At 43.2% G+C, this 14,454-nt stretch overlaps 1 long non-coding RNA gene across 1 annotated transcript in view; it reads left to right on the top strand.

Annotated features, from left to right (window-relative positions):
* The first annotated feature begins 304 nt into the window (after positions 1–304).
* Positions 305–14,454, top strand: part of LOC144583520 (uncharacterized) — a 63,645-nt gene continuing 49,495 nt past the window's right edge. Inside the window, exon 1 of the long non-coding RNA XR_013537327.1 lies at positions 305–5,034. This is a non-coding gene — a long non-coding RNA (uncharacterized LOC144583520). The remainder of the gene's footprint in view (positions 5,035–14,454) is intronic.

Below are 14,454 nucleotides of genomic sequence, written 5' to 3'. Positions count from 1 at the left end.
GGCCAAGGGCAGGGGATTGTGGGAGTTGTAGTCTAAACCTTTTGGAGCACCCCCACCACCCCCTTTTTGAAGCAAACTGCTATACTCAAGCCATTGACATGCTGCCCTTTTCACCTTCACTGAACGGATCCTCAGGGTACAGCCCCGTGGATTTTGCCTTCAGCACTCTCAGTTCAATTTGAGAGCTTTCTCTCCCAGAGGATTTACATATAGAGGCACATCACACCCGTGTACACAGAAGACAGGGGAAGATCTCAAGTTTGATGCCCCTCAAAGCCATTTAAAGTTGGCCAGGTGTGTGATGAGATGGGTTTTTGAATTAAAATCTTTATTTATTTATTTATTTATTTATTTATTTATTTATTTATTTATTTATTTATTTATTTATTTATTTATTTATTTATTTATTTATTTATTTATTTATTGGACTTATATACCGCCCTATAGCGCTACAAGCACTCTCTGGGCGGTTTACAATTTTAATTATACAGGCTACACATTGCCCCCCCCAGCAAGCTGGGTACTCATTTTACCGACCTCGAAAGGATGGAAGGCTGAGTCAACCTTGAGCTGGCTACCTGGGATTTGAACCCCAGGTCGTGAGCACAGTTTTAGCTGCAGTACAGCGTTTTAACCACTGCGCCATAAGGAATATGGGGTTTGTAATTAAGAAATGAGCAAGAGAGGTTCCATCTTGTTCTCTGTATAAAGGATCTGTATAATACTGACATGCTATGTTTGCTAGTGCGGGCAGAGAGAATGTTATTCTGAGAGCCTGAGAAAGGACTCGGGGTGATTAGATAGATGGGAATTGTTGTGACTCTTTGCTAAACCACAGTAACCCAAATAACATCTGGTGTGTATGGGAAAGAAGTCATGTGGTGCAACAGGACTGTTTGCCTAGTAACAGACTCTGATTGGATGACATCATGGGAAGGTACGATAAGCCCTTGCCAGTTACTCTTGAAAAAGGAACTTTTTGTCTATGGACATTGTCTTTCATGACCGACTCTTCAGTCATTCGTGACTCACCCTAATGTCTTACGAGACTTACTTGTGGCCTACACACATGGACTATGCATGGACTATTTCCTATGGACTATTTCCTATGGAATACCCTTTATGGACTTCTTTTCATGAAATACTCCTTATGGACTATTACTTTTGGAATACTTCATATGGACTATGCTCTTGGACTTTTCTAAGGACAATGGGAATTTTACTGGATTTTTCTTTTTGGTACAGGATTTTTTATTCTACAGGATCATTGAGGACTATAGCCTTTTTCTAACATGTTTGAACTATTTTGTTTTTCCTGATGAATTACTTGACTGGAACTGTTTTTATTCTTTTTAATGGCTTTTTGTATTTTTGTAAGGTTCTTGGACACTTTTCTGTTTTTCATGTTTTCTTTGCCTCACTACAGAGTTGTAAATAACTAACTCAATGCTTATTTCCTTGCAGCTGCCTTCACAGGTTTGGTTTGCTCCAGCGCCCCCCTACCACCCCCCTTCTCTTCCACCGCCACCACGGAATGGTTGGTGGCAGTAAAGAAGAATGAAGGGTTTTAAAGTGACTTGATGACCTCCCTTTGTGAGTAGAGAGGAAGGCCATCACAATAAATTGGTGCAAGCTCATGGGATTCGAAGATCCAGTGAAGCCTTGACTGGGAAAGGTGCCCAGAGCATGGGTCTTTAGTTAGGGGATCTGAAGTGGAGAGCGTGGATAACCTTCTAGGATCTGGCTCACGGGGAGCAGGTCTAGTAGAGGGGCGCTGAAACTTCAGATTGGGACTGAGACAGGGAAGCTCTGTGGTGACCATTTCTGAGTGGAGAATTGTCCAAAGCAAAGGCTGTGGTGTTTTGGCTAGCTGGTCCTGAGTTAAGGGAAACTCTGAGGGGACAGAGCGGAGGCCGAAGGCAGTGAGGCTGAGGGAACTCTGTGTAAACAGCTAAACCTGGGTTAGGGTAGAGCTGTGTGTGTTCAAGATTTGTGCCTGAGGCAGAGAAAGAATAAACTCTGTTTTGGTGGGAGGCCTAGCTAGGGGCTGAAGCCTGGTAACAGTAGCTAGCGTGCCAGTGCTGGAACAGCAGCAACTTTATATCACAGACTTGCTGATAGGAAAAAAGTGACTTTTAAATTGAGGCCTGAAAGTGGTTCAGTGGCCTGAAAGAAAGGAAATGCCCTTGACCAGGGGAAAGATGGCTGAACAAAGGCAAACTGAAATGGCAGCCAGCTCAGATGAGGAGATTAGTGAAGTGGATGAAAGATTTACCTCAGCTCAAGAGGGAGAGTCCTCAAGAGAAGATTTAGCAGACCTCAGAAGACTGGAGTTAGCGCAAGCACATGAATACAGAATGAAATAGCTAGGGTTAGAGAAAGAAAAAATGGCTTTACAAATGGAAAGGGAGGCTGAGGAGAGAGAAAGGGAGGAAGGAATGAGACAGAGAGAAATAGAGATAGAGAAAGAGTGGATGGCTTTTGAACTCCGGAGATTGGAATTGATGAATCAGAACAATAACAATAATAGAGATTCCAACTCTGATGGGAGTCAGTTATCAAAAGCAGACCTAAAGAAATTCCCAACTTTTAAACAGGGAGATTGTCCAGAGGCATTCTTAACTTTATTTGAAAGAGCGTGTGCAGATTTTTCAGTTAGGGACTCTGAAAAGATGATCATTCTGAGACCCCAACTTAGTGGAAGCCTCGCTGAGGTCTACGCAGAAATGCCAATTGAATTGATAAAAGATTATTCTGAATTTAAAAAGTTGATGTTTGCCAAGGTATGGCATCAATGCAGAATACCTGAGGCAAAAATTCAGATCACTAACAAAGAAACCTGATGAGTCTTACTCACAGTTAGGAGCCAACTTGGCTAGGTATTTGAATAAATGGCTGGTACAGGAGAAAGTTCAGACAACTGAGGATCTGAAGAATATTATAGGATTGGAACAGTTTTATTCCCTTTTACATGGTGAATTAAAATACTTGGTCAAAGACAAGAAACCGGAGAATTTGCAACAAGCAGGGGAAATTGCTGATTTCATTTCCCAGATAAGAAAAACTAGTTATTCTGAGGGAAGAAGTATGAGGAAAACTTGGGAGGACTATAATAGATATCCCAGGGGACAAGTTAAAAACCAGCAGAAGGTTGGCAGCCATTATGTGGGAAAGCCCTCAGAACAGAGCCAAGCCAGAGGTCAGAATTCGGAGTGAAAAGTAAAAGGGGCTGAAAATGAAACATGTAATGTTAAAATTTGCTTCAGATGCAATGAAAAGGGTCACATTGTGTCCCAATGTCGAAAAGGCAGAGAAAATAAAGAAGTTTTACCACAGAAAGTGAATTTAAATAAGCCAAAATCTGTTTATTGTGTCCAGAGGGAACAAATAACTCCACCAAGGGAGGAGTCAGTTGCCATAGCAACACCAGCAGAGCTCTCAGCAGCAGCTGATAATAGTGAAGCTGATCTTCCTGTGGCTGAGATCAGACATTGCCTGTTGATTAGAACAGATCACCAATTATTTGAGACAGCTGGAGATAATATTGGAATTTTAGACAACAACTTTCTGCCGCTGAGAGATTCTTGTTCGCAGGTCACCTTGTGTCATCCGGATATTGTGCCACACAAGTACATAATACCAAATGAAAACATGGCAGTGAAAGGAATAGGACAAGAAACTATTATCTTGCCTGTGGCTGAAGTGCCAGTTCATTATAGGGGATGGCAGGGTTATTGGCGTGTAGGGATTTCCTCACAAATGCCATCGGCCGTTCTTATTGGGACAGACCTTTCGGAGCATGTTAAGAGAGTTTTAGTTCTAACACATTCACAACAAGAGCAAAGAGAAACTGCTGAAGAAAATGATGACAGTCAGGATGAACAAGTAACTGAAAATATACAACAAGCTGAGACATTCGCACTTGATATACCACAACACAGTAGGTTTTCCCAAGAACAGCAAGCAGATCCCACTTTAAAAAGTTGCTTTGATGAAGTGTCTGGAATACAGTTAACCCCTGAAACACCTGAAAGATTCCACGTTAAGCAGGGATTACTGTACAGGGAAACATTGGTAAACCTTTCAAAAGGGGGAGATGGGATTCAAAGACAGTTGGTGGTGCCTGTTAAATATCGCCAGATGATATTAGAGAGGGGACATTCTGATACATTTGCTGCACATTTAGGGATCAATAAAACCAAGCAAAGAATAACACCAAACTTCTATTGGCCAGAGATAGGAAAGCAAATTAAAAGTTTCTGCCAGAGCTGCGATATTTGCCAGAGACAGGGTAATAACCGGGACAGAACGAAGGCTAAGTTGTGTCCATTACCCGTAATCTCTACACCATTTCGATGTATTGGTGTGGACATTATTGGGCCGTTGCCTAGGGTCACAAAGAGGGGAAACAGATTTATTCTCACTATTGTGGACCATGCCACACGATATCCAGAGGCTATTCCTCTAAGTAACATCGAGACTCATACAGCGGCTGATGCCCTGGTGAGCTATATGAGTCGAATGGGCTTTGCTTCAGAGATTGTGACTGATTTAGGAACGTCTTTCACTTCAAAACTCATGAAGAGACTATGTCCTGTGCCAAGCCGATGACAACGGAGACCAGCATCCAGTGTCCTACCTTAGTAAAAAGCTCCAGAAAGGAGAGAGACACTTAGCTACCGTGGAGAAGGAGTGTCTTGCCATCGTTTTTGCAGTCCAGAAGTTATCGCCTTACATCTGGGGGAGACATTTTGTTCTTTGCACGGACCACTCCCCACTACAGTGGTTAAAGACAATGAAAACCCACAATAGCAAACTGATGAGGTGGGCTATGATGTTACAGGACTTCGACTTCGAGGTTAAGGTTGTCAAAGGGACGATGAACTGTGTGGCTGACGCCTTATCCCGAAGACCAGAAGAATGAAGACGACCAGATGGACTATGGACTATAGTGGCCCGTACGGGTTAAATGTTTATGCATACATGTTGATTAAAATGGTGTTATGTATATGAATAAAGATGAACAATGGAGATGTAAGTATAATTGTTTTGATGCATGAAATAATTTAAGTATATGTTGCATAGTGTTGATAAGTTTGTGAATAATGCAATGTTATAAAGTTATAATGTGTTGATTTTGCTCCTAGTTGTTTTTGGGAGAAAAGCAATCTAGCTTTCCCCCGCAAAAACAACTTATAAAGGGGGGAGGTGTTACAGTCAGCTCTGATGTCACTTGTCCTTCAAGGGTTTGGAGAGAAAGTTATCATCCAATAGTGGTCGGGAGGCGGGACATCAGGGGGAGGAGCTGTGTTGTATATATAGAAAGTGGATTTTTTTTCAGGTGGGAGAGAGGAGGAGTTGGGTTCTGTGTGAACACGTCTGGAGAGCCTGTATAAGCTTGAGCCTTTCGTTACCTGATTACATGATATTTGTGTTTTACCAATCCATGTGTACCAATCAATAAACATTTAGTTCTTTTATTTTTAAATCCATTCCAGTCTGTGTGACTCAATTCAGGGAATGGTTGGTGGCAGACTACCGGAAGTGTAGAAGTGTGGTGACGTAGCGACCTTCCTTTGTGAGGTGGAAGGAGGCCGTTACAGCATCCTTCATGTCCTGTGGTACTCCGCCTTCCCTCCAACAAAGGCGAAAGACTTCATACAGTTCGGTGGCGATTATCTCTTTATAGCACTTCAGCACTTCAACAGGGATGTTATCCTTTTCAGGTGCCTTGCCGGAGGCAAGGGAATCCAAGGCCACTTTTATTTCTGCTAAGGTTGGTTTGCTGTCCAACTCTTCAAAGACAGGCAGACACTCAATGTTATTTAATGCTTCTTCGGTTACTACATTCTCTCTGGAATATAGCTCTCTTTGTGGCCTTAAGGCAATGGCCCCACAATGTCCACCCCTATGCATTTAAATGGCGTTGATATCACGGGTAATGGGCATAACTTAGCTTTGGTTCTGTCGCGGTTATTCCCCTGCCTTTGACAAACATCGCATTGTCTGCAGAACTCCTTAATCTGCTTCCCCATCTCAGGCCAATAAAAATTTTGTGTGATCCTGTGCTTAGTTTTATTTACTCCCAAGTGTGCAGCAAATATGTCAGAGTGTCCCCTTTCTAATATCATCTGGCGATATTTAACCGGCACTACTATCTGACTTCTAATCCCATCTCCCCCTTTTGAGATATTCATTAGGGTCTCCCTGTATAATATTCCCTGTTTGATGTGAAATCTCTCTGGCGTTTCTGGTGTTAACTGGGTTTCTGTCACCTTACCAAAGCAATTTTTAAGCGTGCCATCTTCCTTTTGCTCTTGTGAAAATGTGCTGTCTTTGGGTAATACCATTTTAACTGCTTCATCTTCGTGTCTACCCTCATCTATTTTCACCTCCTGTTCCTCAGTAACCTCCTGAACTGTCCCTGTTGGGTCTTGTGAACGTGTAAGCATTAACACCCTCTTGATATGTTCAGCCAAGTCCATTCCCACAAGCACGGCTGCTGGCAACTCCGATGAAATTCCAATCCGCCAAATGCCCCTCCAGCCTTGATAACGCACGAATGCTTCAGCCACTGGCAGAGAAATTACTTGTCCTTCTATCCCTTTAACCTTTAGGCTCTCATGTGGGATAATATGCTCCTTAGGAATAATATCAGGGTGACAAAGAGTCACCTGGGAACAGGTGTCCCTTAGGGCCAAATAATCATGATCAAATATCCCTATTTTAACTCCAGCAGTCTCAAAAAGTTGGGAATTCGTCCTAACTAAAAGACAGTACTTTATTTCAACCAGAGGAATACACTCCGCATCCCCCTCAGCTGCTGTATCAAGTCGTGCCGGGGTCGCTATGGCAACAGTCTCTCCCAGTGGAGAAGAACTTTGCTCCTGCTGTACACAATAAACAGCTTTTGGCTTGTTCCCGCTCAAATTTTGAGGCAAATTTTCCTTTCTGTGTTTTAGTTTCTCACAGTTGGAGATCAAGTGGCCTTTTCCTTGGCAAAAGTAACATTTTCTGTTGTTTCCTGAGTATTTGTCATCTATCTTTGGTTTTCCCTCCAAAATCTGAGGTCTCTGTTGTTTATGGTCCGAGGGCTTCCCTTCAACATGGCTACCTCCTCCCTGCTGACTCTTTACTTGTCCCTGAGAGAACCTATTATAAGTCTCCCCTGTCTTCCTCACAGTTTTTCCCTCAGAATATAGTGGTTTTCTGATCTGAGATATAAAATCAGCGATTTCCGTGGCCTCTTTCAGAGTTTTCGGCTTCTTTTCTTTAACCTGGAATTTTAATTCCCCATGTAGGATAGAATAGAATTGTTCCAACACTATAACATCCTTCAATTGCTGGAATGTCTCTATCCCCTCTTGAGACAGCCATTTTTCCAAAAACCTCACCAGATCGGATCCTAACTGTGTGAAAGTTTGGTCTGGCCGTTTGGTAAGTGATCTGAACTTTTGACGCAACTGTTCAGCGTTGATACCATGCCGGGCAAACACCAGTTTCTTAAACTCTGAAAAATCTTTTAACATCTCTACTGGCATCTTGGCATAGACCTCAGCCAGGCTTCCACTAATTAAAGACCTCACAATGGTCATCTTTTCTGACTCCCTCACTGAGAAATCTATAAACGTTCTTTCCAGAAGAGAAAAGAAAACTTCAGGGCAATCTCCCTTCCGGTAAACTGGGAATTTCTTCAGGTCAGCTTTTGACAATTTGCCCTCATCACTTGGATTAACATTATTGTTATTATTTTCATTCATTACTTCCAACTTCCTCAGTTCAAATGCCATCCGTTCTTTCTCTAATTCAAATTGTCTTTGTTTCCCTCTTTCTCTTTCCTCCATTTCCATTCTCATTCTCTCCCTCTGTGCCTCTATTTCCCTCACTCTCAATTCATATTGTTGGGCTAAGTGCATTTTCCTGAGTTCTGATGTCTGTTCCCCAATATTTTTTCCCTGCACTGAGCCAAATTCTTCTTCAGCCCCCTCATCCACCAGTGGGTCCCTCAGTTCCCCCATTTCTGACGTCTGACTGCGTGTTAGTGGCATATTCTAACCTCACAAGGCTTTTTCCCAATTTCCAAGCCTCAGAATAAACGCACACCACTCTTTTTTTTCCTTACTTAGAGTCTGTATTGTACACTGTTGCTGTCCTTCTAGCACCCCCCAGCTAGAAACAGTAACCAGGCAGGCTTCTGCCCCTTTCGCTAGGCCTCTCAGTAAACAGAGTGAAATCACTTTGCTCTGCCTGTGGTACCAATCTTAATTTCACACAGCTCTGCCTTTCCTCAGGCTCTGCTGTTCACAAATGGGACGTTCCCTCAGCGTAGCTATCTTTTTGGCTTCAGCCTTGTCCCTTCAGAGCTTCACTAAACTCAGGACAGACCAGCCCCACTACCGCCTCTGCCTTCTGGGCACTTTTCCCGCCAAAAGGTTACCTCAGAGCTTCCCTGTCTAGTCCCAATCTGAAGTTTCAGCACCCCTCTACTAGACCTGCTCCCCGTGAGCCAGATCCTAGAAGGTTACCCACGCTTCGCCTCAGATTTCCCTGACTAAAAACCCTTGCTCTGGGCACGATTCAGCCAAGGCCTCACTGGATCTCTTCGTAATCCCACAAGCTGGCACCACTTTTATATGTAACGGCCTCCTTCCACCTCACAAAGGAAGGTCGCTACGTCACCACACTTCTACACTTCCGGTAGTCTGCCACCAACCATTCCCTGAATTGAGTCACACAGACTGGAATAGATTTAAAAATAAAAGAACTAAATGTTTATTGATTGGTACACATGGATTGGTAAAACAAATATCATGTAATCAGGTAACGAAAGGCTCAAGCTTATACAGGCTCTCCAGACGTGTTCACACAGAACCCAACTCCTCCTCTCTCCCACCTGAAAAAAAATCCACTTTCTATATATACAACACAGCTCCTCCCCCTGATGTCCCGCCTCCCGACCACTATTGGATGATAACTTTCCCTCCAAACCCTTGAAGGACAAGTGACATCAGAACTGACTGTAACAGACGCAAACATCGTCACATTGTACAAGAACAAAGGAGACAGGGGTGACTGCAATAACTAATGTGCCATCTCTCTTCTCAGTGTTGTAGGGAGGCTGCTTGCCCGTGTTGTGCTGAAGAGGCTCCAGGTGCTTGCAGCAGAGTCTATCCAGAATCACAGTGTGGATTCCGAGCTAATAGATCCACCACTGACATGGTATTCTCCCTCAGACAATTGCAGGAGAAATGCAGGGAACAACGACAGCCACTCTTTGTGGCCTTCATAGAGCTCACAAAGGCCTTTGATTTGGTTAGCAGGGATGGCCTTTTTAAATTACTTCCCAAGATTGGATGTCCACCTCAACTCCTTAACATCATCAGGTCCTTCCATGAGGAAATGAAAGGCACTGTAGTTTTTGAAGGCTCAACATCAGATCCCTTTGACATCCGAAGCGGAGTGAAACAGGGCTGTGTCCTCGCACCAACCCTTTTTTGGATCTTTTTTGCTGTCATGGTGAAGCATACCTTTGGAACTTCAACAGAAGGTGTCTATCTCCAGACTAGATCAGACAGAAAGCTTTTTAATCTCTCTAGATTGAGAGTGAGAACCAAAGTCCAACTGAAATGCATACAGGACTTCCTCTTCGCAGATGATGCAGCCATTGTTGCCCACTTTGCTGAAAACCTCCAACAACTCATGAATCATTTTATCAAAGCTTCCCAAGACTTTGAACTAACAATCAGCCTGAAGAAAACACAAGTCATGGGCTAGGGCGTGGACTCAACTCCCTCTATTACCATTTCCACACAAGAATTGGAGGTTGTTCATAACTGCTCAACGATGTCTGACACACACTCTCTAGATGTTGAGCTGGATAAACGCATTGGCAAAGCAGCTACCATGTTCTCTAGACTCACAAAGAGAGTATGGCTCAATAAGAAGCTGATGACATATACCAAGATCCAGGTCTATAGATCCTGTGTCCTGAGCACACTCCTGCACTGCAGTGAGTCCTGGACCCTTTGTGCACAGCAGGAGAGGAAGCTGAACACCTTCCATATGTGTTGTCTCCGACACATTTTTGGTATCACCTGGCAGGACGAAGTTCCAAATAGAGTAGTCCTAGAATGAGCTGGAATTTTTAGCATATATACATTACTGAAACAGCAACGTCTACGTTGGCTTGGGCATGTTGTGAGAATGGCTGATGGTCAGATTCCAAAGGATCTCCCATATGAAGAATTAGTGCAGGGAAATTGCCCCAGAGGGAGACCACAGCTGCAATACAAGGACATCTACAAGAGGGATCCCAAGGACTTACAAATGGACCTCAACAGATGGGAAACCCTGACATCTGAGTGTTCAGCCTGAATGTTCATCATGGCCTCTCCCATTTTGAAGAGACCATTGTCCAGCAGGGAAAGGTAAAGAGGCAATCACAAAATCAGCAAAATCAGGGAGCTGGACAGGGGACAGATTGGATTTGTCTTCAGTGTGAAAAAGATTGTCACTCTCGAATTGGTCTTTTCAGCCACACTAGATGCTGTTCAAAGTCCTCCATACAGAAAACATTACCATAGTCTTTCAAGACTGAAGGATGCCTAACTCATTACTGTTAATGCAGCCTAAAATAGCATTGTGCTATTTTAGGCTGCATTAATGACCAAATCTCACTAAGGAGAGCATGGCATTTGATCAGGGAGTCTCTTAGGCCCCAAATCTACCACTTCGTACTGAGATCAGTCCTCAAGCCTCAGCAGTGCATAGCATCTGTTCCTTGGAGAAGCCCGACTGTGGCACTCGCCCATGTGGCCCCTGTTTTATTTCCTCCTCACTGAGGCTCACACTCCTTCCTCCTCTTCATGTTAAATCCAGAATCACTGGTTCACGTAAAATCCAGTAACGCTTCTTGGCCTTACTGGATTTTATTCGGATCCCACCGCTGATCACCACTTCTGGCGCTCGCTCTTGTGGCCCCTGTTTTATTTTGTCCTCACAAAGGCTCACACTCCTTCCTCCTCTTCACGCTGCCACCAGATGTTATTACTTTAACATCAATTAAGTACTGGACATTTATGCTGCCAAACATAATCAGTTTATTGAACAGGATGGGGTTAATAATCTGTTGGAAATTGCAGTATAAATCCCAGGAAGTGAATCATATATATTAAACAAGGTTTGGTTCATTCAAATCACTCTTTTAATTCTCTCTATCTATCTCTGACCCTTCTGGTCCGATTCCCAAGCCTACAGCTTTCTAACCCTTTTCCAGCACTTCTCCTTTCTTTTACCTGACCCTAAAAACTCCAAAGCTCTTATCAGTCACCCTTTTCTTCCGCCTGCTCTGCTCTGGCTCCGCCTTCTGGTTTCTCCATTGGCTCTCCCGTCAAGGTTCTGCTGTGATGGACAGGTGACATCTGGCCTATCTTCTACACACACCTCCCTCTTAAAAAGTTGTTTCCTGGGGTAAAACCTATGGTGGTTTACCCTCAGGAACAATGCAGAGCTTTCATGCATGTTATTATCAATTATAAACCAATACATTTTAATCTTATTACTTTAGGCATTTAAATTGTATAAATAAACCTTTGCATTTCTAATTACTTTTAAACTTAATAAACATTTATAATGCCTTTAGGCTTTCTTTTCATCATGCATTACACTTCAGGTTTTCTTACCATTGGTGTCTATATACTTACACATTTTTTTCATTTTAAAACACTTTTTATAGCATTTAATTTTGAACAATCTACATTTCATTGCATTTGCTTTCACCATAGTCCTTTACCCCTTCTTCAGTCTTCGGATCTTCTTGAAAGGGCGTCTGCCACAGCATTTTGATTCCCTTTCTCCCCGCGTATCTCAAAATCAAAGTCCTGAAACATCAAGGCCCACCTCATTAATTTGTTATTTTTCGCTTTTATAGTTCTCAGCCATAACAGTGGGGATTGGTCAGTACACAGGGTGAAATGTCTACCCCATATGTTTTTTACCCAGAGTTTCTCTTACCTGGAGTTTCTTAATTGCCCAAATTATGGCAAGACACGCTCGATGGTAGATAGATGTTTTTCACCCACCTGTAGCTTCTTGCTCAGGTACACCACTGGATAATGGTCTCCATCGTCGTTCTTCTGGTTCAGCACGGCTACCAACCCAATGTTGGACGCATCTGTAAAGATGGTGAATTTGCACTGGAAATCAGGAGCTCTCAAGACTGGACCGGTCATCAATGCCTCCGTCAGCTTCAAGAACACCTCCTCGCAGCTGCTTGCCCACTGAATACTCTCAGCTTGCGTCTTCTGTGTCAGGTCAGATAGAGGGGGCGGCTATTTCGCGGAATCTGGGTATGAAGTGCCTGTAATAGCTGATTTCCCCTAAGAAAGACCTGATATTTTTCTTGGTTGTGGGTTTAGGCCAATTGCTAATTGCTTCAATTTTGGCTTCTAAGGGTTTGATTTTTCCTCCCCCTACTATGTGGCCTAAATATTTCAATTCAGAGCTACCCAGCTGGCATTTGCTGGACTTCACCATTAGCCCTGATTCTTTCAACCTTTGCATCATGGTCTCAATGTGACACAGGTGATCTTCCCATGCAACGTTTGGTCCATGAGTCTCTGAAATGTCACAGGTGCATTTCTCAGTCCGAAACTCAGGACATGGAATTCATATAATCCAAAACGGCTACAGAATGCTGTCTTTTCCTGAACTTTGGGGTCTAGCCCCACTTGCCAGAACCCTTTCGTTAAATCGAGACATGAAATGAATTGGCATCCCCCTATGGTTTTGATTAGGCCGTCTAACTGAGGCATTGGATAAGCATCCGGCTTTGTTACATGGTTTAGCTTCCTATAGTCCACGCAAAAACAGATGCTGCCATCCAGTTTGCCTACTAATACTATAGGAGCTGACCACGGACTGGATGAAGGAACAATGATTTTCTCCTTTAGCATTTTGTTAAGCTCCTGGTGAACCTTGGTGACATATGACCCGGTAACTCTATAAGGTGTAACCGCTTGTGGGGGAGCATCTGCAGTATCAATTTTGTGCACTACTCCCTTGGCTACCCCTGGTTTGTTAGAGAAGACTTGCTTGTACCTCATCAGCAAACTTCTCATTTCTTTCTGTTGCTCTGAGGAAACTAAGGGAGAGATTTTGACATCTTCTGGGTTATATTTGGGTACGCCCCTCCCTTCCCAACGGGGTAACTCATGTCTTTCGTTGTCCGCTTCTTTCATAGCAAACAGGACAACATTTTCCTTCCTATAATAAGGCTTGATCTTGTTTTCATGGACCACTCTTCTGCCTGGTTCTCCCTTCTCCTGGATAATATAATTTATCGCCTTCACTAATACATAATGTATCTCGTTCATTTTGGAGATTATTCTAAATGGCCCTGCCCAATTTAATTGTAACGTGTTCCTTTTGATAGGTCTCAGCATTAGCACCTCATCTTGGGGATTGAAAGTTCTATCTCTGGCTTTTCTGTCATACCGGACTTTTTGTTTCTTTCGCTGTCCCTGTAAATTCTTTGCAGCCATTTCTAGATTTTTCTGCAAGGTGTTCATTAGGCAGGCAATATATTTAATCACTGTTTCAGGCTCAGACTCCTCTAGTTCCTCCCAACTTTGTCAGAGTAAATCTAGGGGTCCCTGCACTTTTCGCGCAAACAACAATTTGAGAGGGCTTAACCCGGTGCTTTCTTGGGGCACAGACCTATACACATACAGTAATTGTTGTAATTTATGATCCCAATCGTTGGGATTCCCTGCAGAGTATGCCCTAATCATACGCATGATGGTCCCATTGAATTTTTCCACCAGTCCATTGGTTTGGGGATGATATGGGGTGGAAGTTATATGTTTAATGCCACAAAGTTGCCATAATCTTTGCATTAGCTTAGACTTGAAAGAATGTCCCAAGTCTGTGACTATCTCAGAAGCAAACCCCATGCGACTCATGTAATTCAGCAGAGCATCTACAACTGTCTGAGTTTCTATGTTTCTCAGAGGAACTGCTTCTGAGTAACGTGTTGCATAATCAATGATAGTCAGTATGAATCTGTTCCCCCTCTTGGTGACTTTGGGTAGTGGTCCTACTATGTCTAAACCATTGCGTTGAAAAGGGGTAGAAATAACAGGTAAAGGGCATAGCTTGGCTTTTGTTTTGTCGTTACTATTCCCTTGCCTTTGACACACGTCACACCTCTTACAAAATTCCTTTATCTGCTTCCCCATTTCAGGCCAGTGAAAATTCTGAGCTATTCTTTGTTTAGTTCTTGTAATGCCTAAATGAGCAGCAAAGGTGTCTGTGTGTCCCCTCTCCATTATTTTTTCTCGATATTTGAAAGGAATTACTAATTGCTTATGAAGGCTTTTTCCTCCCCTCCTGGGATTCACTAAGATCTCCCTATACAGTTGTGCCTCACTTTACGATTGCCCCGCATTATGACAA

The sequence above is a fragment of the Pogona vitticeps genome, chromosome 6 (genome assembly GCF_051106095.1).
Source record: "Pogona vitticeps strain Pit_001003342236 chromosome 6, PviZW2.1, whole genome shotgun sequence".
In the NCBI taxonomy this organism is placed as follows: domain Eukaryota; kingdom Metazoa; phylum Chordata; class Lepidosauria; order Squamata; family Agamidae; genus Pogona; species Pogona vitticeps.
This window is presented reverse-complemented; position numbering and strand designations above follow the sequence as displayed.